Source organism: Carcharhinus amblyrhynchos, chromosome 24, assembly GCF_965287045.1.
Source record: "Carcharhinus amblyrhynchos chromosome 24, sCarAmb.v2.hapA, whole genome shotgun sequence".
NCBI classification, from domain to species: Eukaryota; Metazoa; Chordata; class Chondrichthyes; order Carcharhiniformes; family Carcharhinidae; genus Carcharhinus; species Carcharhinus amblyrhynchos.
Window position 1 is genome coordinate 23,431,143 of NC_137347.1, and position 26,673 is coordinate 23,457,815.

The 26,673-nt window shown below is 44.4% G+C and overlaps 1 protein-coding gene across 1 annotated transcript in view; it reads left to right on the forward strand.

Moving 5' to 3' along the window:
- LOC145358019 (calcipressin-2-like) overlaps positions 1–26,673 on the forward strand; it is a 157,973-nt gene that overhangs the window by 17,526 nt on the left and 113,774 nt on the right. The gene's annotated exons all lie outside the window — the stretch shown is intronic.

The following is a 26,673-nucleotide window of genomic DNA, read 5'->3' on the forward strand; positions in this document are numbered from 1 at the left end:
CTCAAAATTATTTCAATAACATTTGCTTGAGGATTCCGCTTATGTTCTCACTCTTGAGTAACTTACTGACAGAATCATTCCTGATACTAAATGCTCCTGTTTTTTCAAACTATTCTTTTATACTTTTAAAACTGCAGAATAAATTCTCATTTCTGCCTTCTGATGTTCTTAGGTTCTCTACTCCATTGTTTCAATGTACAAACAGCTCTCTAGTTATGGTTCAATCATACTGGATTTCTTTGGTAAAATCATCCCTTTTAATCTAAAAACTGCGGAGTTATAAAACAGATGGCTGAGGACAAAATCTCTCAATGCGTGTGGTCTTTTGGTGGTTTCAGCTTGTGTCACATACTGTACAATACGAAACCAGCTTGAGATCATGCACACTGTTCTGCCCTTCAGCCATCCATTATTCTTCAGCTGGTGCCTTTTTTATATCGTCTACCTTGTTCATTAGGCTGGGCTTTTAAATTATTGGAGATGTTCTCACGAGACAATTAATGTAAAGGTTAACATTCATTGACTGTGTAGTGTGCTCCTGTAACAAAATAAGAATTTAGTCATTTCTAGCTCTGAACATTCCTGTATTCATGAATGATATTGGTAGTTTCCTAGAAGATCAACCACTAAAATTATTCAGCTTCGCTGAGATATCTTAATCGGCATTAATTAGGTACCTTCTCCAAGAAAATCACTTTTTGAAAATATCTTAAATGTACCTATATCTGGGTAATTTGAAATTAAGACTTGTTCAGAATTTATTTCTTAAAGTATAAACTTCAGTTGTTTCCTAATCCCCCTTCATGGGGTGGCATGGTGACACAATGGTTAGCTCTGCTGTCTCACAGTGCCAGGGACCCAAATTCGATTCTGGCCTTGGGTCACTGTGCGGAGGCTGTATGTTCACCCCATGGATTTCCTTTGGGTTCTCCGGTTTCCTTCCACCGTCTGAAAGACATACTGGTTAGGTGCATTGGCTATGCTACATTCTCTTTCAGTGTACCCCATCAGGCGCCAGAGTTTGACAGTGACTTAGTTCAGTGTTAATGTAAGCCTACTTGTGACACGAATAAATAAACTTTAAACTTTTGTCTACTGTCTCAGGCTGAACCAAATGGTTCCCAATTTTGACATTCTGCTTGACCCTGAAATGACCTTCACCCTATATCGTCTCCATTACCAGGGACATCTAGTTCCGCCTCTGTAATGTTGCCAATCTCCATTCCTACCTCAGACCATCTGCTCCTGAAACTCATCCGTGCTTTCATTGCCTCCAGTTTAAACTATTCCATTGTCTCCTGACCAGTTTCCAATCTCCCATCCTTCATAAAATTATGCTCAACAAATTCTGCCGCCCTAACTCACTTCAAGTGCCATCCATCCTGTGTCCCAGATTGTCCTGCGTATGCTGCCATGGGATATCTTGGGACCGTTTTCTGTATTAAAGGTGTTACATAAATGCAAGTTGTTGTGATAGACACTGTTCCTTTTTACGCTTAATCACATCCACATAAGAAATGACACACTAATTACTTGTTATCAAATGAAAAATGCCAGGAGCTATAAGGCTGAGAGTCTCTTGATGATCTCATTCATTTTGTTTTCAGGTTTTATCCAAAAATTACTTTGAGCCTCCTCCCTTCAGATAAATAGTGTATTCCCAGTTAAATCTTGAAGTCTTTCAGATTAACAGAGCACCTTGGTTATTATGAAATATATTGGCTGCAAAATTTGGCATTGCAATGTTGGTATTTTTGGTGCTTTGTCTTCTGGTTTATGAGAACAAGGGTGTTCCTGCCCACTTGTGGCCCTTAAGGAACACTGGTGCTGAAGGCATGGCTATTACATGGAACACTGGTGCTGAAGGCATGGCTATTACATGGAACACTGGTGCTGAAGGCATGGCTATTACATGGAACACTGGTGCTGAAGGCATGGTGTGGCTATTACATGCAAAGGTCGGAAATGTTCATAGCAGACGAATTGGTGACTAAGAGTCAAACTCTAAGTTGACGCCAGAAATGCCATTTTCAACCATATTGCTGGGGTTATCAATCTCTCGTAAGCACACAGCTGAACATGTGTCCAACAGCTTGAGGAAACTTCCCCTACCTCCCACCTTCCCACCAGCATGATTTTGAAAGGCATCATCATCTAAGTTACAGCTTCATTGTGTTTTAGTTTCTGCTGTCTCCTGCTTAGTTTATGGAAGCAGCAGGTTAAAGTTTATTTATTAGTGTCACAAGTAGGCTTACATTAACACTGCAATGAACTCACTGTGAAAATCCCCTAGTTGCGACACTCCGGCACTTGTTCGGGTACACTGAAGGAGAATTTAGCATGGCCAATGCTCCTAACCAGCACATCTTTCGAACTGTGGGAGGAAACCGGACCACTCAGAGGAAACCCACGCAGACATAAGGAGAACACGCAGACTCAACGTAGATAGTGAACCAAGCTGGGAATCAAACCCAGGTCATCATCCCTGCAGTGCAAAAGGAGGCCATTCAGCCCATCGAGTCTACACCGACCACAGTCCCACCCAGGCCCTATTCCTGTAAATCCACATATTTACCCTCCTAATCCTCTGACACTATGGTCAATTTAGGATGGCCAATCAACCTAACCCACACATCGTTGGACTGTGGGAGGAAACTGGAGCACCTGGAGAAAGCTCATGCAGCCACAGGGCGAATGTGCAAACTCCACACAGACAGTGATCTGAAGCCGGACCTGAACCCGGGTCTCTAGTGCTTTGAGGCAGCAGTGCTCACCACTGTACCAACGTACCACCCCAGTTATTTGAGGAGTCCAGGAAAGTTGGTAAGTCCAGCAGGGAGCGGTATTGTAAATTGTATCTGTCTGAGTTTACCACCGGTCATGGAGGCTATAGTTGTAGTCTACCTTGGGCTGCAGCACACAAGAGAGATGGAGCCGTGGCAATAAAGCAGAAAGGCTGCTCAGAGAGGCAGGAAGCAGCTCTCAGTAAGAGGACTCATCTAATTAAAGTCTTCAGAGAGCATTTCCCTACCTGCACCCAAACCAGGAGTAGTATGTTCAGTGACTACACTTCACCAGGGAATGGTCACAGAACTTTGCCATCTCCTGGAACCAATCACTTTGAACTGGACAGGACAACACTGCCAGTGAATATCAATGTGACTGTGGTCCTGTATATATTTTGCCAGTGGATCCTTCCAACTGGAATAGGAGATATAACCAATATCAGGCAATTTGCTCTCATTGCTGCATCTGGGAGATCACGAGCCCCAATGCCAAAGAGAAGGTTCTATTCATTCACTGCAATCTCTTCCACCTCAACTCCAGGCAGCACCTCAGCACTGCTGTTAGTCAGCTGTAGCAGAGTGTGGTTCGCTGCCTGTCCCTCTCAGCACTGGGTGTCTGTAACCATGATGGTGGCAGTGTGAGCCTGCGTGGTGCTGAGCTGGACCTGCATAGTAACAAGCTGAGTAATCTGACCTTGCACAACACATAGATACTTATCACACAATAGAGTCTAAGACGTTAGCCATCAGACACTACAATGTCGTTGGAACTGGACTCCACCATGCTCTTTGACTCTCTGGCAGACCTACTTCAATCATTTCTGGCTGCATGCCCTTCAGCCCTTTTTTTCAGACCCCACCCCACATCTGAGTCCTCTGCAGCACACTCCATGTGCAACCTTCTACCACTGCCCCCTTTCCCGCACCACCTGTAATACTCTTTGAACAGGGACATTGTGGTCTCCTTGATAGTGACCTCTATCTTCCCCCATCCAGTTTCCAGAAAAATGCTAAATTTGCTAAAAATGAAAAAACTATTATTAATGGCGCCACATAAGTATTTACATTTGCAGAGACACAGAACAATCTGTGCCTTTATTTAGCGATTTGTGATACAGGGGTGGCAACGTGGTGCACAGTGTTTAGCACTGCTGTCTCACAGCACCAGGGACCTGGGTTTGACTCCCGGCTTGGGTCACTGTCCATGTGGAGTTTGCATGTTCTACCCATGTCTGCATCAGTTTCCTCCAGGTCTCTGGTTTCCTCCCACAACCCAAAGACATGCAGGTTAGGCACAATTACCCCTTAGTGTAAGGGAGTCTAGATCTGGTAAATGCATAGAGTTATGGGGATAGGGCTTGGGTGGGATTGTGATTGGTGCAGACTCAATGGGCCAAATGGCCTCCTTCTGCACTATCGGATTCTATGATTCTATACTTGCATAAGGGGAATCATTTTTCTCTTCAACTCTCTCAAACTAACATTAGATGAACGTTTTCCTTGAGCTCCTTTCAGAAATGCTTTCTACTTGTTATCTTGAACACAATGTTACCAGTTAATTGAATTTTGTGATTAATGTGTCCAAGTTGCCTGCTAATCTCATTGCTCGTGATGCGACAGCAACATGCACCTCCAGACAGTGACTGATTGATGCTTTGTTTATTTAGCTCACTTTCTAATATAAATACTGCTTTGGCTACCGTTTGAAACTGTTCATGCAAAAAGATTAATTTAGAATTCTCACAGTGATGGGGTTCTGAGCCTTCAGTCAAATGGCTTCTGCTTTGCCATGGTTACGCAGCAAATGGAGGGCCACACCAGTGAAAACAATGAAATCGACAATGTCTAAACCCATGTCACAAATGCCCGTTTCAAGTTCTCTTTTATTGTCCCAGCAGTGCAAGTGTTTCACTGTCGCTTTTCATGACTGTTAGCTCAACAGTAAACACAGTCTTCCCCAGTCTGTAACAGTCCTCTGTTCACCCAGCGTTGCTCTGTAAACAGCTGTCCTGGCATTCCCAGTGCAATTTCAGCTGTTTAAATGGATCATAATTGCATTTCACAGCTGATGGTTAGGATTATTGCTTCCAGTACTTCATTGGATGGTTCATTTTGCCGGTGTTGCAATGCATATTTTAGCAGAGCTTCGGCATAATAAATTGGGACTCAACCCACGGGCTTCGTAACTCTCAATTTTAACTCCCAGGTCTCATTTAAACAACATAGGACAGCACCTCTCCTGAAATAAGAAGGACAGATATCAGGTCTACAGTGGGCCAGGTGAGGTGTGCTGAGCAGGAAATTGTGCTGTGAGCCCTGGAACCTGGGTAACCAAAGCAACAATCCTGGGCATTATGCCAGCACTGGGGAAAGGCTTTGGTGATTAATTCCGGATCTTAGAGCAGTGATAGGCAACTTAGGCTAGTGAGTGGGCTGTATGAGTGGCCCAACTTCATCTTGGTGGCCCACAAGATTGAAATTGGGCTTGTCCACTAACCATGGCCGCATCAATAAGATTACACACTTTTAATACGCATTGAATATTTCATAATGAATTATAGAAGATGTTTAATCATTCATATTAATAGAATCAGCATCAACTTCAAATGGTAAAAACAAAGGAAATATTTACACTTTAGACACAGAGGGAGTGCACGGCTCTCTCAGAATGTTGTGGGCAATCAGTAAGCACCTCACTTCACATGTCCATGATTTATATGTGTATCACCTCAGTCATACAGAGCCTGGGAACTACAGGCCTGGGAGCCTAATGTCCATAGTGGGTAAGTTGTTAGACGGTAATTGGAGAGATAGAATCTACAGGCTTTTAGAGAGGCCAGGACTGATTAGATACAGTCAGAGTGGCCTTGTGAGTGGAAAATCCTGTCTCACGAATTTGACTGAGTTTTTTGAAGGGGTAACCAAAAAGGTAAATGAGGGCAGTGCAGTTGATGTTGTCTACATGGACTTTAGCAAGGCCTTTGACAAGGTACCACATGGTAGGTTGTTGCATAAGATTAAATCTCAAAGGATCCAGGTGAGGTAGCCAATTGGATACAAAATTAGCTTGACAACAGAAGACAGAGGGTGGTTGTAGAGGGTTGTTTTTCAAACTGGAGTCCTATGATCAGCAGTGTGCCTTAGGGGTTGGTGTTGGGTCCAGTGTTATTTGTCATTGACATTAGTGATTTGGATGAGAATTTAGGAGGCATGGTTAGTATGTTTGCAGATAACACCAAGATTGGTGGCATAGTGGACAGTGAAGAAGGTTATCTAGATTGCAGTGGGATTTTGTTCAATTAGGCCAGTGAGCTGATGAATGGCAGATGGAATTCAATTTAGATAAATGCGAGTTGATGCATTTTGATAGATTGAATCGGGGCAGGACTTACTCAGTTAATGGTAGGACATTAGAGAGAGTTACAGAACAAAGAGATCGAGGGGTACAGGTTCATAGCTCCTTGAAAGTGGAATCATAGGTGGACAGGGTGGTGAAGAAGGCATTCAGCATATTTGTTTCATTGGTTAGAATATTGAATACAGGAGTAGGGAAGTCTTGTTGAAGTTGTACAAGACAAAGGCCACATTTGGAATACAGTGTGCAGTTCTGGTCACCATATTATAGAAAGGATATTATTAAACTAGAAAGACTGCAGAGAAGATTTACAAGAATGCTATTGGAATTTGACGGTTTGAGTTATAAGGAGAGGCTGGATAAACTAGGATTTTTTCCCCAGGAGCAAAGGAGGCTTAGGAGTGATCTTGTAGAGGTCTATGAAACAATGAGGGACATAGATCAGCTAGATAGTCAACATCTTTTCCCGAAGTTAGGGGAGTCTAAAACCAAAGGGCATAGGTTTAAGTTGAGAGGGGAGAGATACAAAAAAATCCAGAGGGGCAATTCTTTCACTCAGAGCATGATGAGTGCCTGGAACAAGCTGCCAGAGGTTGTCATAGAGACGGGTACTATTTTGTCTTTTAAAAAGCATTTAGACAGTTACATGGGTAAGATGGGTATAGAGGGATATGGGCCAGATGCTGGCAATTGGGAATAGCTTAACAGTAAAAGTTGGTGAATGGATTGGTGGAAGGGCCAGTTTCCATGCTGCAAACCTCTATGACTCTATAAAAGCCAGGAGAAAATCTATACAGGTGGAAATCAGTGGCATGTGGCAACTTTGCACATGGGCAACCCCCAGTTAACAAAATGTCTCCCTGGCCACACTCAGAATCCTGATGGGTTGCATGTGGACACCGGGTCCCCAGGTTGCCCACCAGAGTCTTTGAGGGGGAAAGGCAAGCCTGAATCTGGGAGGCCCATGGACACCATGTGATGGTCTGAAGGGACCACTGCTGCACCTCCCGGCTGACAAGCATCTCTCACAGAAGTCATTTTTAAAAAAACATACCTTTAAACTCTTCTGGCCACTTTTGCCATGGCCTGTCTCTCCAGTTTTAAACCAGGCTCCCCATACGTATTGCTGAAATCATGTTGCAATGTGGCAGACTGGCTGACTGCAGATGTTCATAGTTCCAAATTGGATGCAGGCTTGTGTGAAAAATTGCAGGTCATGATGATTTTATCACCCACTGTTGCTGTATGTGTGTTGAATTTTGTTTGTAAGGCTTTCTGACAAGAATATAATATCAAGGGTAAGACTCTTAGCAGTGTAGAGGATCAGAAGGACCTTGGGGTCCGAGTCCATAGGACTTTTAAATCGGCCTTGCAGGTAGGGGATGTGGTTAAGAAGGCAAATGGCGTACTGGCCTTCATCAATCGAGGGATTGAGTTTAGAAGGCAGGAGATAATGCTGCAGCTTTGTAAGACACTAGTAAGTACTGTGCTCAGTTCTGGTCGCCTCATTACAGGAGGGATGAGGAAGCTATTGAAAAGGTGCAGAGGAGATTTACAAGGATGTTGCCTGGATTGGGTGGCATGCCTTATGAGGATAGGTTGAGGGAGCTTGATCTTTTCTCCTTGGAGAGACGAAGGATGAGAAGTGACCTGATAGAGGTGTATAAGGTGTTGAGAGGTGTTGGTCGGGTGGATTCTTAAAGACTTTTTTCCAGGGCTGAAATGGTTGCTATGAAAGGACATAGGTTTAAGGTGCTGGGGAGAAGGTACAGAGGAGATATCAGGGGTAAGTTTTTCACCCAGAGGGTGGTAAGTGAGTGGAATCGGCTGCTGTCGATGATGGTGGAGGCAAATTCGATACGGTCTTTTAAGAGACTTCCGGATGAGTACATGGGACTTAATAGGATTGAGGGTTATAGGTAAGCCTAGTAGGTAGGGAAATCATTGGTGCAATATGTGGGCCGAAGGGCCTGTTTGTGCTGTAGTTTTTCTATGTCCTATGTTCTACAACATCGTGATCACTAAGCCAGGTAGTGATGCCTCTTCCATCATTTGCCAGTAGCTGTGCTTGGACATGGTAAATATGTTGTGTACTGGTCTGACCTGATGTTACGCATTTGTGTGTCCATCTGACATCATAAGCAGCTCGATTATGCTCTCACTACTTCTGCCAAACGCTGTGTTTATGGAGTACTGGATCCAATCCCCCTGTTACTTTGTTTGGAAAAAACATATAGATTTCATCTAAAATTTCCAGCAAATCATCTTCCAAAAACAGAACTGTAATTTGCACAACATAGTCACGTGGCAGTGAAGGCTTTCGTGCTAGACTATGCTGCATTTTCCAAAAATCATTTACTATATCAGCATTAATGCAAATCAGCCTCCCCAAACAGAACTGTAAGAGTGTGTAACAAATGAATGGGCATTCTGTGGTCTGTAGCAGTCCTGAAGTTACAGCTCAATGTACCTTTTGACAGCTAGTGCAGATTTTGGCTCAATGCCAGAAGTAATTTCTTGATTTAAATTCCATAGAGGGGGTGAATGTTCCAGCCCGCTGTGCCACTTTTGCCACTCTGCAGTTCGGCTGGGTGACAGAGGGAAGGAGGTCAATGATTGCGACTGGCCATCGTGGTGGGGGGGGGTGGGGGGTTACGGGGGGGGGGGGGGGGGTGTCAGCCATCGGGCCTGAGGTGGGGGGTGCGAAGGGACCAGCACTGGGGGTTGTGAGGCTGGCCAGCAACCAGGAGGCTGGCAGTGTGGGGCTACTGCGCATGCACCGATCTCAGCGCTGACAGATCAGCACATGCGCAGTGGCCCACTCAGCGCTGTGCTGCCAGCCTCTCCAGTGGGACTAGGTCCCTCTCCCTGATTTTCAACATGATTTATGCTAGTGCACTCTGCAGTGCGCAAGAGTGTGGGAGATTCATTTTGAAACTCCCACCAAATAAACCAGCAGGATTTACTCCAGTTTTTATGCAAATTCGACACTTAGAATTTTTTTGGGAGCATCACCCCTCCATCATTTTTTAAGCATAAGGACTTTTACCATTTCCACTTTGAATCTTCTAGCTCTGCATTATTCATCCTTGGCTTGGCTCTTTCTTCAGCTAATGTTGCCTTGCTGTTGACTTTAAACAGTCTTGTCTCAGAAGCCTTGATCTTAAAATTATATAATGCTGCTGGTTTTTATTACATAATGAGATTTACATTTTCGTTTGATGTACGAAATGGAAACAAGAAAAATCCGATCCAAGGAGCAGCAGTGTGCATTGCAGAGTATATTAATAGAGGATTGTCATTGGGTGGGGAGTTGGGGTAGGGTGGGCTGGGGTTAGTTGGGTGGTAGGGTGATCGTAAGTTATTTACAGTGAAAGAGTCCAAAAGTGTTAATTAGCCAGAATGTTGCTGCCGACAGTACAATTGGCCCTTAACTGATCAATCAATCAATGACTTCTTAAGGACCTCATCCCATTGCTACAGGTCAAAGGTGGATTTATAGATCATAGTGACCTATGCTGAAGCTTCATTTTCAGGGTCCACCGCCCCACCATCCCCCACCCCAGGACCTAAAGCTGAAGCCTAGCCGTCACACTAATTCTGCCTCCCCTCCCACCGCTTTACTTCACCCCCCCAGCCCTCCAACGCTCTCTATCAACCTACCCCTCACACAAACTTTCTGTCCCCATCCCTCACACACTCTCTCTGTCCCCACCCAGGTGAGGTGCCTGAAGATTGGAGAATGGTAAATGTTATGCCTCTGTTTAAAAAGGGCTGCAGGGAAAAGCCTGGGAACTACCAGCCGGTGAGCCTCACATCTGTGGTGGGTAAGTTGCTGGAAGATATTTTGAGAGACAGTATCTACAGACATTTAGAGTTGCAAGGACTGATTAGGGACAGTCAGCATGGCTTTGTGAGTGGAATATCATGTCTCACAAACTTAATTGATTTTTTTGAAGGGGTAACCAAGAAGGTAGATGAGGGCAATGCAGTTGATATTGTCTACATGGACTTTAGCAAGGCCTTTGACAAGGTACCGCATGGTAGATTGTTGCATTAAGTTAAATCTCACGGGATCCAGAGTGAGGTATCTAAACGGATAAAAAATTGGATTCTTCACAGAAGCCAGAGTGTAGTTGTAGAGAGTTGTTTTTCAAACTGGAGGCCTGTGACCAGCAGTGTGCCTCAGGCGTTGGTGCTGGGTCCAGTGTGATTTGTCATTTATATTAATGATTTGGATGAAAATTTAGGAGCATGGTTAATAAGTTTGCAGATAACACCAAGATTGGTGGCATAGTGGACAGTGAAGAAGGTTATCTAGGATTACAATGGGATCTTGATCAATTGGGCCAGTGGACTGATGAATGGCAGATGGAGTTAAACTTAGACAAATGAGAGGTGATGCACTTTGGTAGATTGAACCAGGGCAGGACTTACTCAGTTAATGGTAGGGTGTTGGGGAGAGTTACAGAACAAAGAGATCTAGGGGTACATATTCATAGTCCTTGAAAGTGAAATCGCAGGTGGACAGAGTGGTGAAGAAGGCATTTGGCATGCTTGGTTTCATCAGTCAGAACACTGAATACAAGAGTTGGGATGTCTTGTTGAAGTTGCACAAGGTATTGGTAAGGCCACACTTGGAATACTTTGTGCAATTCTGGTCACCCTATTGTAGAAAGGATATTATTAAACTAGAAAGAGTGCAGAAAACATTTACTAGGATGCTACTGGGCCTTGATGGATTGAGTTATAAGGAGAGGCTGAATAGACTGGGACTTTTTTCTCTCGAGCGTAGGAGGCTGAGGGGTGGCCTTATAGAGGTCTGTAAATTAATGAGGGGCATAGACAAGGTAGATAGTCAATATATTTTCCCAAAGGTAGGGGAGCCTAAAACTAGAGGGCATAGGTTTAAGGTGAGAGGGGAGAGATAAAAAAGTGTCCAAAGGGGCAATTTTTTCCAGAGGGTGGCAACTGAAAGGAACAAGCTGCCAGAGATAGTAGTAGAGGCTGGTACAATTTTATCTTTTAAAAAGCATTTAGGTAGTTGCATGGGTACAATGGGTATAGAGGAATATGGGCCAAATGTGGGCAATTGAGATTAGCTTAGGGCTTTCAAAAAAAAAGGGCAGCATGGACAAGTTGAGCTAAAGGGCCTGTTTCCATGCTGTAAACCTCTATGACTCTATGACTTTATGACCCCTCACATGCTTTCTATCCCCCCATCCCTCACACGCTCTCTATCACCCCACCCCTCGCACACTCTTTCTGCCCTCACCCCCCGAGCACACAGTCTCTGACCCCGCCCCTCACGTGCACACTCTCTGCCCTCAGCCTTCATGCACACTCTCTCTATCCCCCAACCCCTCGCGCGCACTCTCTCTATTCTCCCAACTCCTCGCGCACATTCTCTCTATCCTTCAGCCCCTCGCGCACACTCTCTCTATCCCCCAACCCCTCGTGCGCACTCTCTCTATCCCCCAACCCCTCGCGCACATTCTCTTTATCCCTCAACCCCTCGCGCACACTCTCTTTATCCCCCAACCCCTCGTGCGCACTCTCTCTATCCTCCCAACTCCTCGCGCACATTCTCTCTATCCTTCAGCCACTCGCGCACACTCTCTTTATCCCTCAACCCCTCGTGCACACTCTCTTTATCCTTAAACCCTCACACACACTCTCTTTATCCCTCAAGCCCTCATGCACACTCTCTCTATTCTTCAAACCCTCGTACACACATTCTTTTTCCCCAACCCCTCACACACACTCATACTATCCCACAATTCCCCATGCACACTCTCTCTATCTCTCCAATCCCTCGCGCACAATCTAGCCATCAACCCCTCACGCATACTCTCTCTATTCACCCAATCCCTCGTGCACACTCTCCTTATCCCCAACTCCTTGCTCACACTCTCTCTATCCCCAACCCCTCGTGCACTCTTTTTATCCCCCAAAACCTCGCACACATTGTCTTTCCCCAGCCCCTTACACACATTCTCGCTATCCCTCAACCCCTCGCTCACACTCTATCCCCTAATCCCTCACGCACACTCTCCCTATCCCCATCCCTTATGCACACACTCTGTCTCTCTCCCCCATCCCTCACGCACACTCTCTCTCTCTATCCCCCCCACTCCTCACACACACTCTCTCTTTGCCCCCACCCTCATCATTTTGGGGTATCCTGTTGCATGGGGACCCTATGCCCAGCTGCTGGGCATTTCATTGTAAATCTGACCTGTTATTGGTATTCACCCAGTTGTAGATGGGCACTTGTCATGCGGGAAACCCACAAAACAAACCTTAACATGTTTGCTCATAGGCCTCTAGCAGGGTTCCTTATTGTCAGGCACTCAATACCAGATCAAGGGACTTGGCATCACTAAGGTGAGGGCCACTTCTTACCCTTGCTGCCATCTCCCCGGCAATACCCCACCCCAACACCCGTCCTGCTATCACTCAATGGTACCATGGTCCATGGCAATCATAGTCATTGGGTGGGTGTAATACCAGCAGGAACTGCTGCATTTTCAGTGGCGCTGATGAGCAACGTAGAGCTTCTAGATTCTGAGAGAGTAGCATCTCTGGGCAGGTGAGACTTACACCATCAGAGTCCATGATACTGGGGAAGGCAGGCCTTTCAGATACTGAGCTCTTCCCAGCCCTCCAGCCAGTGGGCGAGATTACATTATGCAATTGCTACTTAGATGGAATCAGACTTTTTCAGAAAAGTGTTCATTCAAAATGATGGTCAAGATACAGTCAAAAAAAGATTTCTGGCCTTACGTATTTAGGTGGTGGGATTTTTAAAAGTTTTGAAGAAATGAGTCATTGCTGAGGAGCTGTAATGTTAATAAAGACTCCAATGAACAACAGATATATACTTAAAAAAATAGGCTGGACTGTATTAAAATAGAAATATTTGACGGGCTGATTTCATTTCAATTTTGTTTGATTCATTTTAGAAAGTAACATGGTAATGATTGGGCAGGAGACCATCTGCCTTTCAAAATATCCAATCCAGTTACTTATAGTTTTTCTATAATTAGTTTTCTTGCACACAAACCAGCCTCCCATCCACTGACTCTGTCTGCACTTCCCGCTGTCTCGGAAAAGCAGCCAGCATAATTAAGGACCCCACGCACCCCGGATATTCTCCCTTCCACCTTCTTCTGTCGGGAAAAGTCTGAGGTCACACACCAACCAACTCAAGAATTCTCTGCTGTCATCAGATCTTTGAATGGACCTACCTTGCACTAAGTTGATTTTTCTCTATACCCTAGCTATGACTCCATTCTGCACCCTCATCTTTCCTTCTCTATGTACAGTATGGTTTGTCTGTATAGTGTGCAAGAAATAATACTTTTTACTGTATACTAATGAATGTAAAATCAAGTTTTATAACAGTGATTCATGCAGCTTTTTTTTACAAACCTGGCGTGGCATCACAACACAATATCATTCAAAACTCCCAATTTAAATCTTCAATGCTGCGCCTGACTGAAGGACTATCATGGATCCAGATTCCTCATACCAGTGCAAATCCTAAAGGCCTCTGCCAGGTTTTCCCTCCCACCTTTACATTTCAGATTCTGGAGCCAGCACTGGAGGGAAATTTGTTTTCAGTACTGGTACAAACGGCATAATAGTAAATAGGCAGTCCCAATAGGAGAAAGTTCAATTCAGAATTTGGCCACAGTGTTAGAAAGCCATACAGGGATCATTAATAAACTGATTAGGATAGGGGAAAGTATTTCAGGTGATGTAAGAAGGAATGATGTCTGGAGCACCTATCGATCATGGGCATTGGGCAGGCACAAGAAAACCTGAGGCACATCAGTGAAGGGGAGGTTCCTTTATGTTAACAATATCATATTTGTTTCACCTTTCACAACACAAGTGATCATGATTTGACCGGTTACCAGCTCAGAAGTTTAACACGTGTGTACAGAACTAATATTAGATGTATTATGGATAGTAAACTGTTAATAGGTGTTGTATTGGTGGTACTAGCACTAGATTATTAATCCAGAAACCTCAGCTAATGTTCTGGGGAAATGGGTTTGATTCCTGCCATGGCAGATGGTGGGATTTGAATTCAATAAAACTGTCTGGGACTAAGAATCTACTGATGACCATGAAAGCATTGTCGAGTTTCAGAAAAACCCATCTAGTTCACTAATGTCCTTTAGGGAAGGAAATGCACTGTCCTTGCCTGGTCTGGCCTACATGTGACTCCAGAGCCACAGCAATATGGTTGGGTGGCATGGTGGCACAATGGTTAGCAATGCTGTCTCACAGTGCCAGGGACCTGGGTTCCATTCCCAGCTTGGGTCACTGTCTATATGGAGTTTGCACATTCTCCCCATGTCTGTGTGGGTTTCCTCCGGGTACTCCGGTTTCCTCCCACATGTGTGGGTTAGGTGCATAGGCCATTAAAATTGCTCCTTACCCCGGGATGCATAGCTTAGCAGGATAAATATGCCGGGGTTACAGGAATAGGGCCTAGGTGGGATTGTTGTCGGTGCAGACTCGATGGGCTGCATAGCCTCTTTCTGCACTGTAGAGATTCTATGGTTCTGTGACTCTCAACTCTGAACAAGGGCAACTAGGGATGGGCAATAAATGCTGCCCAGCCAGTGACGTCCATATCCCACAAGTGAATAAAAATAAACTCATTTTATCCATGTCAACACCAGGGCATTATAGAGAGTAGAAAATATTGGGGTGATAAGGGGAAAACATTTTGTCAAATCTCATGACACCCCATCATACGCTGTAGAAATTGTGGGTAATATAATTAGTACAACCTTAGCTGGGTATTGTTTAGGAATTACCTCAGTAGTATCTGCATATCTGATATATGAAACAGAAGAGGCGAACTGCGGGCTTAATGCTGCAGTGAATTGTACAATGGAAACTACATGGGCTGGAAAGAACGCAACCCACGTTGTATTCCTGGGTGCGAGGAGATATTGCTTTACTGTGAAGCAGCAGAACTTTTGACATGGGAGCAATTGATTTTGTCCCAATGGTTAATCATACTGTCTGTTTCAACCCACAAGTCATGGCAACGGTGGGGAAGACGGAACTGGTGGAGATATATAAGAGGGGAGCAGTTGATATGCAAGTCACAGAAAGCCTAAAGGAAAACCTAACACAGAACTGGAGCCAGTTCTCTCATAAAACCCCTCTTTGCCAAAACATCTGACAACGCTTTAGAATATAGTACACAGTCCAACAACAAGCTGGAGCCTTAGCAAACAATATTGAACAAATAATTGCTTCCACATAGTAGGGGGATCTTTGGAATTGAGGCCTAAATGTACAGATCCAATCATGGATTCAGATTATCTTCCATGCTCTGGTTATAACCCAGCTGATAATTGTAGGCACTTTTCAGGGACCTGTGTATTATGTTGGCTTTCATATGGCAAATACAAAGAACGCCTGAAGACAGTAATTCTGGTTGAAGACGTACTTTGTTGCCCAGGCCTGGTCCACGCGCATGGGAAAACAACTTGGGACAGTCCAAATTATTCCAAATTACATTGCACAATTATAGTTTTCAAAAATCATTTGCCTGCCTCTTTGGCTCATCCTGGTTAGACATGAGGCAGTCATTCTAGTATTAGTCATTTTAAGCAGCATGAGAAAACATAAGTTCATCCCACTATCTCTTTAGCAACCCCAATACATAGATCCATCACATTCAAAAGTTCTTTTCCAAATGTCTGCTTAGCAATCCCTTATCAGGAAAATTTAATTATTCTATTCATTCTACTGTCGGGGAAGTTTGTACTTTCTAAAGCCCACAATGATAAGAATGTTGTTTTCGCTTCACTCTGTAACTGTAGGGATGTGGTTCTTCTCACTCAACTATATCACAGCATGCATTAGAGTGTCATTAACCAAGGTGTATGCTTTAATACTGAATATATTGAACGCAACTGCACAGGGTACTGGTGAGGCCACAGCTGGAGTACTGTGTGCAGTTTTGGTCGCTGCACTTGTGGAAAGATATATTGGCCTTGGAGGGAGTGCAGAGAAGGTTCACTAGGCTGATACCGGAGATGAGGGGGCTAGCCTATGAAGAGAAACTGAATAGGCTGGGTCCGTACTTGTCAGAGTTTAGAAGGCTGAGGGGGGATCTTATTGAGATATATAAGATAATGAAGGGGATAGATAGGGTAGAGGTGAAGAGATTCTTCCCGCTTAGAAAGGATGGCAGGACTAGAGGTCACAGCCTCCAGATAAGGTGGGGGGGGGGGGGGGGGGGGGGGGGCGCTGCAGTTTAGATCGGCGTTGAGGAAGAACTTCTTCACTCAAAGGGTGGTGAATCTCTGGACTTCTTTGCCCATTGAAGTGGTGGAGGCTACCTCACTGAATATATTTAAGTCACGGGTAGATAGGTTTCTGATAGACAGGGGAATGAAGGGTTATGGGGAGAAAGTGGGAAAGTGGAGCTGATCCACTTCAGATCAACCATGATCTTATTGAATGGCAGGGCAGGCTCGAAGGGCTAGATGGCCTACTCCTGCTCCTATTTCTTATGTTCTTATGTTCTTACATGTTTTCAAAAAAATGCATGCTTAAATTCTCTACCAGTGGTTATATGTGTTTCTATAAAATTGTACCTTTGTAACTCCAGATAATTTGTATGTTTTCTATATTATATTCACTCTAAATTAGCCCATCTTGATCTATTAGTCTTTTTAGTCCCAGATTACCCTAAACCCTACAACAGTAATAATTCTATATCTAACATGTCTAATTTACCACACCAGAAGGTCACACAAAAAGTCGCATTGAGGATTTAGATTTAGCAATTAGGCTAATAAGGTAATAGACCTGGCACCTGATTGAAGGAGCAATTAATTCAGATGGCCTCACCTACAACTCTTAAGCTAGATTCCTGGCCAATATCAACGGGTGGTGAAGTGTCAAGGAAAAGGACAGCACCATGGAAGTTGGCTACTTTGGGCTAGGCCAAGGTTCAAAGTAGAGCAGTGTTAGGGGAAGTAAAATAAGTTTATTAAAAGGGGGTTAAAGCTAATACACCTGACTTAGAGCAAAGAGCACATGATAGTTAAATGCTTACACAGCTAATATCAACAAGCACATCCCAATGATTTACCCTTGCACACCTTAAATCTCACATTAGCAGAACCCTCCAGCAAGGCCTTGGGAATCAACTTTGTGAGGTTATTCATTTTGGAAGCAAAAATAAGAAGGAATTGGGAGAGGGGAGTGTGCAGCGGGACCTGGGTGTCCTTGTGCACCAGTCACTGAAGGTAAGCATGTAGGTGCAGCAGCTGGTAAAGAAGGCAAATGGCATTTTGGCCTTAATTGTGAGAGGTTTCGAGTGCAGGAGCAAGGCTGTGTTGTTGCAATTATACAGGCCACACCCAGAATATTGTGTGCTGCTTTGGTCACCTTTTCTGAGGAAGGATATTCTTGCACTCGAGGGAGTGCAGCAAAGGTTTACCCGGCTGATTCTGGGGATGGCTGGACTGATGTATGAGGAGAGATTGACAAGGTTAGGATTGTTTTCCCTGGAGTTCACATGAATGAGGGGAAATCTCATGGAGACTTATAAAATTCTGACAGAACTAGACAGGGTAGATGCAGGGAGGATGTTCTCGACCACGGGGGAGTCCAGAACCAGGGATCACAGTCTGAGGATTCAGGGAAGACCATTTAGGACGGAGATGAAGAGACATTTCTTCACCCAAAGAGTGGTGAGCTTGTGGAAGTCATTACCACAGGAAGTAGTTGATGCCAAGACATTGAATGTATTCAAGAGGCATCTGGATATAACACTTGGGGTGAATGGGATCAAAGGTTATGGGGAAAAAGCAGGATTAGGCTGCTAAATTGGATTATCAGCCATGATCTTAACGAATGGCAGAGCAGGCTCAAAGGGCCAAATGTTCGCCTCCTGCTCCTACCTTCTATGTTTCTATGTTTACTGTCAGAGGGACAGGAGTTAAAATGAAACAGATTAAATATATTCTCTGGATAGGATGAAGAGGAGACAAATATTACCTAGCTAGGAGGAGATAATGAGCCATATTTGGGTGAAATGTTTAATGTAAACCCATATATGGCGAAGATAAGAATTTAAGAAGTTTCTCTGTACACTGGGAAAACACTTGCTCCTCCACTTCCTTAAACCACCAGCTACAAAAACTAAACTATAAGAATAATGAAAAATGAGTGTCATTACGCGTGTAATAATTACGATTGGATTGTATGACAATTATACCTCCCTCTAATTTTTTTTACCAGATTGCGATGAATCAAGTAGAATTTCATCGCGTTTTTAAATGATTGCTGCCTCTAAAATACACTTTATCTCACTGTTCCAAAGCTAATAGACAAATAAGCGATTTCTCTTGGCTCAAATGTTCAATTGAATTAACACTGTAATGAAGTTACTGTGAAAATCCCCTAGTCATCACACTCCAGCACCTGCTCGGATACACTGAGGGAGAATTTAATGTGGGCAGTGCACCTAACCAGCACGTCTTTCGGACTGTGCAAGGAAACCAGAGCACCTGGAGGAAACCCACGCCGACACGGGGAGAATGTGCAGACTCCACAAGGACAGTGACCCAAGCTGGGAATTGAACCTGGGTCTTTGGCACTGTAAGGTAGCAGTGCTAACCACTGTGCCACCGTGCTGCCCTATTAATTAAGCATCAGGCGTAGGATGTTGAGCCTAACAAAATATAAGAAACTTATTTTATAAAGTTGAGAACTGAGTCATTGTAGGAGGGAAGTGGAATTATTTACAAAATCAAAAAATAACCAACCCCTGAATATTTATGAATGGGAACATTTGAGTGACCTCTTGGTAAATATTACTACATCCATACTTCAGTTTCTTTAATTGAATATTCATTTTAAGTGGGCGAACAGTTCTGTTTAGAATAGAATCACAAAATCATAAAATCCCCACAGGGCAAAAGGAGGCCATTCAGCCCATTAAGCCCGCACTGATTCTTATCCAGGCCCTATCCCTGTAAGCCCATGTATTTTATCCGACTAGTCCCCCTAACCTGTATTTATCCTGGGATACTAAGCAGCAATTTAGCATGGCCAATCCACCCAACCCACACATCTTTAGACTGTGGGAGGAAACAGGAGCACCTGGATGAAACCCACGCAGACACGGGAAGAACATGTAAACTCCACACAGACAGTGACCTGAAACCAGACAGGAACCTGGGTCCCTCGTGATGTGAGACAGCAATGCTAACCGCCAGAGGAAAAAAAATTAGTTCAAGTGCAATGGATATTTGTATGACAACGTCACTTTCAGTAATCTGAACTATTTGGATGATAAATAATAGACTTCCCAGTCCTTGGGGCATTTATCCCGAAGACAAAGGGCATTATCAAGAATAGTGAATAATGAACTTTTTTTTGATGGAGAAATCAGAAGAACCAGAAGAAATGGCAGAGGTGCTTAATGAGTACTTTGCCTCAGTATTCACGGTGGAAGCTGATCTGGGAGATTTTGCTACGGATTTGCAGCAGATGGAAAAGATTGAGTTAGTGGATATTAAGGTGGAGGATGTGTTAGAACTTTTGAATTCTATCAAGATAGATAAGTCGCCGGGACCAGATGGGATATACCCCAGGATACTGTGGGAGGCGAGGGAAGTGATTGCAGAGCCCCTGGCGATGATCTTTGCGTCGTCAATGGAGACGGGAGAGGTTCCGGAAGATTGGAGGATTGCGGATGTAGTCCCTATTTTCAAGAAAAGGAACAGAGATAGCCCGGGAAATTACCGACCGGTGAGTCTGACCTCAGTGGTTGGTAAGCTGATGGAGAGGCTTCTGAGGGACAAGATTTACGAGCATTTGGAGAGGTTTGACATGATCAGGAATAGTCAGCATGGATTTGTCAAGGGCAGGTCGTGCCTTACAAGCCTAGTTGAGTTCTTCGATAATGTGACTGAACACATTGACGAAGGAAGTGCCGTGGACGTGGTGTACATGGACTTCAGCAAGGCGTTTGATAAGGTCCCCCATGCAAGACTTCTTGAGAAGGTGAGAGGGCATGGGATCCAAGGGCCTTTGGCCTTGTGGATCCAGAACTGGCTTGCCTGCAGAAGGCAGAGAGTGGTTGTGGATGGGTCTTTTTCTGAATGGAGGTCAGTCACCAGTGGAGTGCCCCAGGGATCTGTTCTAGGACCCTTGCTGTTTGTCATTTTCATAAATGACCTGGATGAGGAAGTGGAGGGATGGGTAAGTAAGTTCGCTGATGACACGAAGGTCGGTGGTGTTGTGGATGGTCTGGAAGGATGTCAAAAGTTGCAGCAGGACATAAATAGGATGCAGGACTGGGTGGAGAAATGGCAGATGGACTTCAACGTGGATAAATGCGTAGTCGTCCATTTTGGCAGAACCAACGGGATGAACGAGTACACTATCAAGGGCAGGAGTCTTAGTAGTGTTGAAGAGCAGAAGGATCTTGGGGTCCGGGTCCACAGGACTCTTAAATCAGCCTCGCAGGTGGAAGAGGTGGTCAAGAAGGCGTATGGTGTACTGGCCTTCATTAATCGAGGGATTGAGTTTAGGAGTCGGGAGGTAATGCTGCAACTTTATAAGACCCTTGTCAGGCCTCATTTGGAGTACTGTGCGCAGTTCTGGTCGCCTCACTATAGCAAAGACGTAGAAGCTATTGAAAGGGTACAGAGGAGATTTACAAGGATGTTGCCTGGACTGGGAGGCATGCCTTATGAAGTTAGGTTGAGGGAGCTGGGTCTCTTTTCCCTGGAGAGACGAAGGTTGAGAGGCGACCTGATAAAGGTTTATAAAATGTTGAGAGGAATAGATAGGGTGGATTCTCAGAGGCTATTTCCCCGGGTTGAAATGGTCGCTACGAGAGGACACAGATTTAAAGTGCGGGGAGGAAAGTACAGAAGTGATGTTAGGGGTAAGTTTTTCACTCAGAGGGTGGTGAGTGAGTGGAATCGGCTGCCGTCAGTGGTGGTGGAGGCGAACTCGCTGGGGTCTTTTAAAAGACTTCTGGATGAGTATATGGGGTTTTATGGGATTGGGGGTTATAGATAGGTGTTGATGTGATCGGCGCAACTCGTGGGCTGAAGGGCCTGTTTGTGCTGTAGTGTTCTATGTTCTATGTTCTAAATATCTAGATAATCTCTACAGAAAGTATGCCATGCTCATTACATTAAACATATTTTCAAAGATTGATACCCAATATATAGGGTAGAAAATACTGACACAAAATGCTGTTTGTTTCTTGGGGGGAAGAGGAGAGCTGGAATTCTCCTGTCTCCTATGCCTTACTACCACTGCCAGCGAGAAAGGAAAACTTAGCACTTAGCCAAATCTCCGTTCACTGTATCTGACCGGAAAATCCCAACAGCGGGTGAGGTGGGAGAATTCCAGCCTGCATGGTTTCATCTTGATCAGTGCAATTGGGAATAATATGTGAATATTGACAATCAAAGGAATAATTCACTCCATATCAAAAAACATTTAGAAAGAGATGTTATTAAGGTTAGATTAAATTAGATGGAGGGAGGCTTTCCTGAAGCATAAAAAAATGCCAGAGATACATTGGAGCAAATGGTCTGTTTCCGCATTGTGATTACTGTGGCCGGGATTCCCCCCCAATGCCCCTCACCCCTCTCCACCCCCCCACTCCGAGGCAAGATTTCCCTCAATGGCAGCTCACCATTGTCCACTAGGCTTGGTTGTGATTGTCCAGAGAACTTGTAAATCAGATTTGCCATATACTTCATGAATTGTTTTGTCTCTGGGTATTTCTAGGGGTTAACAAAGGTCCTGTTTTGAATTCCTCACTCAGCAACACATTGCTGCCTGAAGGAGGTGACCGATATTCTTAATAGGAAGGCCCATCATTATGTCAGGTTTCCTCTGGACATGAATAGGCTTCACAACCATCTCAGGCTACCAAGATATCTTTGAGAAATTTAGCAAAGTTCTTTGAGGAGTGTGTTAGTAAAGGAAATGCAGTTGGACTAATGCAAAATGGATTTATAACAAATAGATAATAAGCTATTGCACAGGCATCAGCTTAGGAGCAGCACTCTCAGCTTTGAGACAGAAGGTCATAGGTTGACTGATCCAAAGACATGAGCACACAGACTGATATTTCTGGATTCAATGCAGGAACTATGTGGTTGAACTTGGTTATTCACCAGAGAGGAGCCATGTCAGTCTCCTGGTGGAGGGAGAAGCTCCCCCAGTTAAGTCAGAGGGCAGGAGGGGCTGAGGCTGGATTCCCAGCTGGTGACAGGATGTCAATCAGGTTCATAAAGAGCCAATGGACATCCACTGACTCTGTGCCCACTGCAATTCATTGGTGACTCAGGGGTTAAATGGGAGTCTTAGAGCTTTCCTGTGTCAGGCACGTGAGCAGCTTTCTAAGGGATTCCATCATTGTCAGGTGCTCTCTGCTTGCTCAAGAGACCTGGTGATGAGAACTGGAGTGGGGTGATGGGGGAGAGGTGACTACTGAAGTCACCCCTACCCTTTCCCCTGACCTGTCTTCACATTCTACATTCCACAGTACCCCAGCTTCTGTCATTCATTTTTGGCCTCCGTCCCTCAGCAATCCTGAGCCTCTGGTGGGAAGGTGACAGAGATTCACAACTGGTCTTTCAGCCATTGGGCTGACTGAATCCAACCCCTAATTCTCTGTTAATCAATATAGCCTTAGAGGCTGTAACAGAAATCATGCGCCCAGACTTTGAACAAGTAAAGCTGCTATAGCTCTGGTGTATTCAGATTCTTTGTCACACTCGTAAAATAACACCATTGGCTTTGTCACTGAGATATTGGGTCATGTTAACCTAATGCACCTGGTGGGAAGCTGATAGGTTTCCAGTCAGCCACCTGCCTCTCTCTATTCATTTCAGTGGAGAGTTAAAACTGGGCAGTAGCCCATATCTACCTGTTTTCTGCAAAGTAGGTTAGGTAAGATTACTCCCATTGTTTATGCATGAGGCACAACACAAACCACAATGAACGAGCTATTTCAGTTAATTAGGATAGAGGGATGAAAGCTTTGTATATGTGTTATGCAAGCAAAGAACCAGGTTGAATGTGAGGAGGTTTAACTTTTCACAGAGTGCTAGCAATTTTTGCAACAAGTTGCTGGTTTGTGTAATGAGTGTGAATTCACAGCAAGCTTTCAAAAGAAGGAAGAATACATTTCTTAACTGTTATAATAATATATAAAGGGTCAGTGGGATATAAGGAGACATGCCTCTGCTTCCAGGAAATGCACTTGATCACCTTTTTATCATCAGAGGTAGTTTCTGGATTTTCTTTTCTCTGGATAGTGATTCGGATTCAGATCCGAAACTCCAAAGTGTTTTATGAAGTCCGTCTGGATCATAAGTTTTGCAATTTGTATTTGGCTAAGGTGAGCATGAGATGTTTCAGTTCAGGTATGATTCAAATGACCTACTAGGGAGCTTTTCTCAAACCAAGTTTATTTAAGAATACAGTTAACACGTATAAAAAGAAAACTGGCAAGAACTTTTACCAGTTACAAACAAGAGAAGAAAATATGTTATTGTATAAACCATAAAAGCTAAACACCATTTTAACCAAATAAGTCTGATGAACAAAATCCTTGCCACAGGTTTAGCACAGAAAATTTGAATGCGAATGTAATGTTCAACTTAGTCCTGTAGTTGGATGCTGTAGTTTTCTTGATACACACACAGTCAAGCTTGGAGTCAGAACAGCTTCCCAAAATACCAGGGAGAGAGAGAGAGCGGGAGACTCTAGGTACTAGCTAGCAAACCACCCGTAGAATTTTCACTCCAAGAAGGCAAAAAGCCTTGCTTCTAGTTAGCCTGCAGAATTTTCAATCCCAGAGAGAGAGAGAGGAAAAGAAAAACCTGCCTGCTACTTGACAACCAGGATAGGTTCTGACTCTAAAACCAAAGCAGAAAATGAATCCTTGGATTCTTCTGGGGCAGAATCACCTGACTTTGACTCATCAATCAATCATCCCCCTCACAATACAGGGTCATTTAAAGAAATCCCAGAAAGTACCTGAGGCCCCGAGTACAGATAAACAAGACCCCATTTAAGCCATTGAAGCAGCGCTTCTCGCAGACAGCCCAGCAACAATTATAAAAACCTAATGCTACTTAACTGCAGAGAACATGATTTAAAAAATTAAAGATACACTGATGTCACAATTGACATGGGTTTTTTGTATGGTTTATTGTCCCTCTCAGAAATTACATGAAATTATATGACAGATGCACTGCAATAGGGTTCATGGTGCTAAATGGTGTAATTTTGGTATGGGCTAAATGCTAACTTACTTGCCTCTCTATCATTTTTACATACATAAATTGAAAAGATTGATCAATTTGTGTGTGGCAATGTGAAGTATCTCTTTGCAATAGATTATGTTAGGGACTTCCTTCCACACATGGTTATAATTTAGCTTCACTTCAAGGAGATCGTCTGTGGCCAGAATTTTGCATATAAAGTTCAGGTGTGCTGCTGAACTGGAAGTGTGTAAAATCATGTGAGAAGAGAGCGGGCGCAGTCCTAACATCGTAGTGCCCTAGCAGGACATTTCGATAGGCGAGTGCACATGTGGGTTGGAAGTACACCTGCCAACAATCAAGAAGCCAATTTAAATGAACTAAATAGCGATTGGCTGGGATTTTACATGGCCCGTTTGCTCTTACGGTTGGTGGGTGAGCCACTTGGCCAGGAAACCTTCACACTTCAACTGCAACCTGAATTCAGAGTGAGTTAAAAGGTGAAAGCTTAACCAAAATTAACAAATGTGTCTGGGAAATGAAGTTTGTGTATGATTTGTGATGATACTGTGCCTTTAAGAAATACATTTATTTCATGTTTCTTCGAAGTGGTTTGTTTAAAATTCACAAGGTGACAGCTTGGTCTAGAAAAACCTACAAATGAATAACTGGGATTACTCACTCTAGAAGTGGAGGCCGCAGTTTTACTGGATTGCTCCGCCCATGGATGGGGAAAGTCGAGGATTGCGTCCAATTTCTCGGCTCCCGCGATCTTATTGGCACTGGATTTCCGGCACAGTCAGGTTGTTGCCGATTTCCATTGAGAGAGTGACTTATTTAACTTATTTAAATGGCTGTTTACATGTTATTAGCGAGTCCAGAACATAATTACCTGGGCTCTCTTGCCTTTATGACCTTTCCAGTAGAACCAGAGGCCTTTGAGGCTCCCCTACCACCCTCCCCCCACTCTCCAGGGAAGTTGAGGGCAAGGGGAGTTGCACTTTGCATTTTTCACTGTGCCAGCCTGGCACCTTGGCAATGCCTACCAGGCACCTTGACACTGCCAACCAGACCAGCCCTGTGACCCACATCACTGCCCTTCTGACCCTCCCCAAGCCCCTATTGCTGGCCTCCACAATATCTCCCGATGTCACCCCCCCCCACCAACCCGCACCAGCTCCAATCTCCCTCACCCACCCTGATGGCCAGCCCCAATCAGCTCCATCCCCTCCCTCTATTACTGATCCAATGCAGAGTGGCAGTGGGATCCCCCCATCCCTACCAACACATAGTCCCCAGTCCCCCCCAGGCCCTGTCCCTTTGGCACTGACAGATGCCTGGTGGGCAGTGCCAAGGTGTCTGTTGGGCAGTGCCGAGGGCCAGGCTGGCACTGCCAGATTGGCAATGGCCTGGGGGCAGCCCTCCTTATCCCCCACCTCTTGGGGGTCTTCCATGGCCTCCCTTCACTCCAGCGGGGGTTGAGCCATCAGCTCCCCATTAGTGGGAGCTGTTGTAAACCCTGCTGGAGTGAACCACTCCTGGTCGGGGGTTGGTGGGGGGGGGGAGGAGGTGGTGGATAGTAGGCCCAGAGACTCCAGTCCAGGCCCACTTTTGATGTTAAAATGCCAGTTAGAATATTTAAAACAACTCAGTGCTGATTTCCAGCACAGAGCTCATGATGCCGGAAATCATAGCCTCACTGAGGCCCAGATTTCCAGTGAGGAGCTCACTAAACAGCTTCTGCTGATGTCTCCTGGCCCATTGTGCTGCACAACAGGCTTGGTGAATTGCCCCCAGTGTTTCTGTTTCATTTTAAAATACAAGCAGTTGTTGCCTTGGCTGCCAGAAGAAAACAGTGTGTCTCTGCATCTCTCTCCATCTCTTTCTCTCTCTCTCTCTCTTCAGTGGTGTTCTGAAAATGCTATGACTGTTAACCTAAGGCAAGCAAGTCTGCCTGCATTTTGCAGACTAATTTTGAAGTTGTTGGATTGGAACTCATAGTGATAAGTTTGCAGTTAAGAGTTGTATCTTGTCATGTTTTAAGTATTGTTCAATTGCTAAAGGTTAGGCTAATTCATTTGTTAGAATGAAACTGTGTTGTTAAATAATGTTTGTTTTGTTAAAAACTTCTTAGTGTGTCAGTAGAATTCACCTGGTATGAAGCATCTTCTCCTCATACTAATGCCAAATAGAAAACTGTTGGGGGTCTAGTCTAGCTTCATCATGGGGTTTC